The 3,293-nt window shown below is 42.2% G+C and overlaps 1 pseudogene across 1 annotated transcript; it reads left to right on the top strand.

Moving 5' to 3' along the window:
- The first annotated feature begins 1,315 nt into the window (after nt 1-1,315).
- Nucleotides 1,316-2,845, top strand: LOC112634769 (annotated as a pseudogene). The gene has a single exon (XR_003121819.1). The product of XR_003121819.1 is annotated as a ribonuclease H1 pseudogene (transcript).
- Nucleotides 2,846-3,293: the final 448 nt, after the last annotated feature.

The raw sequence follows: 3,293 nt of genomic DNA on the forward strand, positions 1-3,293 counted from the left end.
AGCACAAAATTCAAAAGGATAAGATTAATTGACCAATTTTGTATATTTAGAAAACCCCATTGTCTCAGCCCCAAATCTCCTTAAGCTGATAAGCAACTTCAGCAAAGTCTCAGGATACAAAATTAATGTGCAAAAATCACAAGCATTCTTATACATAAGTAACAGACAAACAGAGAGACAAATCATGAATGAATTTCCATTCACAATTGCTTCAAGGAGAATAAAATACCTAGGAATCCAACTTACAAGGGATGTAAAGGACCTCTTCAAGGAGAACTACAAACCACTGCTCAGTGAAATCAAAGAGGACACAAACAAATGGAAGAACATACCATGCTCATGGATAGGAAGAATCAATATCGTGAAAATGGCCATACTGCCCAAGGTAATTTATAGATTCAATACCATCCCCATTAAGCTACCAATGACTTTCTTCACAGAATTGGAAAAAAACTGCTTTAAAGTTCATATGGAACCAAAAAAGAGCCCGCATCTCCAAGACAATCCTAAGTCAAAAGAACAAAGCTGGAGGCATCATGCTACCTGACTTCAAACTATACTACAAGGCTACAGTAACCAAAACAGCATGGTACTGATACCAAAACAGAGATATAGACCAATGGAACGGAACAGAGTCCTCAGAAATAATACCACACATCTACAGCCATCTGATCTTTGACAAACCTGAGAGAAACAAGAAATGGGGAAAGGATTCCCTATTTAATAAATGGTGCTGGGAAAATTGGCTAGCCATAAGTAGAAAGCTGAAAGTGGATCCTTTCCTTACTCCTTGTACAAAAATTAATTCAAGATGGATTAGAGACTTAAATGTTAGACCTAATACCATAAAATCCCTAGAAGAAAACCTAGGTAATACCATTCAGGACATAGGCACGGGCAAGGACTTCATTTCTAAAACACCAAAAGCAATGGCAATAAAAGCCAAAATTGAAAAATGGGATCTAATTCAACTAAAGAGCTTCTGCACAGCAAAAGAAACTACCATCAGAGTGAACAGGCAACCTACAGAATGGGAGAAAAATTTTGCAATCTACTCATCTGACAAAGGGTTAATATCCAGAACCTATAAAGAACTCAATGAAATTTACAAGAGAAAAACAAACAACCCCATCAAAAAGTGGGCAAAGGGTATGAACAGCCACTTCTCAAAAGAAGACATTCATACAGCCAACAGACACATGAAAAAATGCTCATCATCCCTGGCTATCAGAGAAATGCAAATCAAAACCACAATGAGATACCATCTTACACCAGTTAAAATGGCAATCATTTAAAAAATCAGGAAACAGAGTCTAAATGCTTCCTGGTGCCAGGAGTGAGCGATGAGCTGGTTTGTGTTCCTGCCCCACAGAGTTGCCTTGGCTGCCGTGTCCTGCCCTCGCAGTTCTCGCGGGTTCGGGATGTTCTATGCCGTGAGGAGGGGCCGTAAGACCGGGGTCTTTCTGACCTGGAATGAGTGCAAAGCACAGGTGGACCAGTTTCCTGCTGCCAGATTTAAGAAGTTTGCCACAGAGGATGAGGCCTGGACCTTTGTCAGGAAATCTGCAAGTCCGGAAGTTTCAGAAGGGCAGGAAAATCAACATGGACAAGAATCGCAGATGAAAGCCAGCAAGTCACTCTGTGACTCACTGGATGGAGATGGAGATGAAAGCACAGAGCCTATGCAAAGTTCATGAAGCAGAGCATGGAGCCGGCGCCTCCAGTTAGCAGAGACACGTTTTCCTACATGGGAGACTTTGTTGTCATCTACACTGATGGCTGCTGCTACAGTAATGGGCATAGAAGGCAAGGAGCAGGAATCTGTGTTTACTGGGGGCCAGGCCATCCTTTAAATGTAGGCATTAGACTTCCTGGGCGACAGACAAACCAAAGAGCAGAAATCCATGCAGCCTGCAAAACCATTGAACAAGCAAAGGCTCAAAACATCAGTAAACTGGTTCTGTATACAGACAGTATGTTTACTATAAATGGTATAACTAACTGTGTTCAAAGTTGGAAGGAAAATGGGTGGAAGACAAGTGCAGGGAAAGAGGTGATCAACAAAGAGGACTTCGTGGCACTGGAGAGGCTCAGCCAGGGGATGACATTCAGTGGATGCACGTTCCTGGTCATACGGGATTTATAGGCAATGAAGAAGCTCATAGATTAGCCAGAGAAGGAGCTAAACAATCGGAAGACTGAGCCATGTGACTTTAGTCCTTGGGAGAACTTGAGCCAGTGGCTGTCTTGCTACTTGTACTTACTGGTGTGGAAAACAGCCTGCAGGTGAGACCATCGCGGTGATGGGCAGATGCGTCTTTCACACGGAGTCAGGCACAGTGGCCTTCTGTGACACATTTTTATAAAAAATGGTTAAGTATATAATAAATTGAATTTTTGAGGTTGGAGAATTATGTGAGATTTCAGCATTATGTTTACTGGGTTTGACACTGTTCTTGCTTGTTTTATTGCAGGCAAGCAAGGCAAATGGCCTAAAATGCTGTGGCTTATATTTTGATAAGAAATCAAAAAACCATTGGTTAAAAGATGCAACTCAGAAGTCTGGAAGTGTTCTGGAAGCTTCATTTACCATCCAGTCGACAGGACTGAGTCTCCTGCTTGTATAGGTGACTTGTGTCCGTGGGTACTTTACAGAAACATGCTGCCCAGGGCCTGGGCGTGCAGCTCAGTGGGCAGGGTGTAGGCTGGGTCTGAGCCCCATATGCCAACTTGCTGGGCACTTAGTATAGGGCAAAGCCTGCCTGCAGGCGACCCTGGCTGCTAGGCCATTCTCTAGGAACAGCTACGACTTGCAAAGACTAAAATGCATAAATAAATCTTTCAAAAATTAAAAAAAAAAAAAGTCAGGAAACAACAGGTGCTGGAGAGGATGTGGAGAAATAGGAACACTTTTACACTGTTGGTGGGATTGTAAACTAGTTCAACCATTGTGGAAAACAGTGTGGTGATCGATTCCTCAAGGACTAGAACTAGAAATACCATCTGACCCAACCATCCCATTACTGGGGATATACTCAAAGAATTATAAGTCATGCTGCTATAAAGACACATGCACACGTATGTGCATTGCAGCACTATTCACAATAGCAATGACTTGGAATCAACCCAAATGTCCATCAGTGACAGATTGGATTAAGAAAATGTGGCACATATACACTATGGAATACTATGCAGCCATAAAAAAGGATGAGTTTGTGTCCTTTGTAGGGACATGGATGCAGCTGGAAACCATCATTCTCAGCAAACTATCACAAGAACAGAAAACCAAATAC

This window comes from Theropithecus gelada, chromosome 11 (assembly GCF_003255815.1).
Source record: "Theropithecus gelada isolate Dixy chromosome 11, Tgel_1.0, whole genome shotgun sequence".
NCBI classification, from domain to species: domain Eukaryota; kingdom Metazoa; phylum Chordata; class Mammalia; order Primates; family Cercopithecidae; genus Theropithecus; species Theropithecus gelada.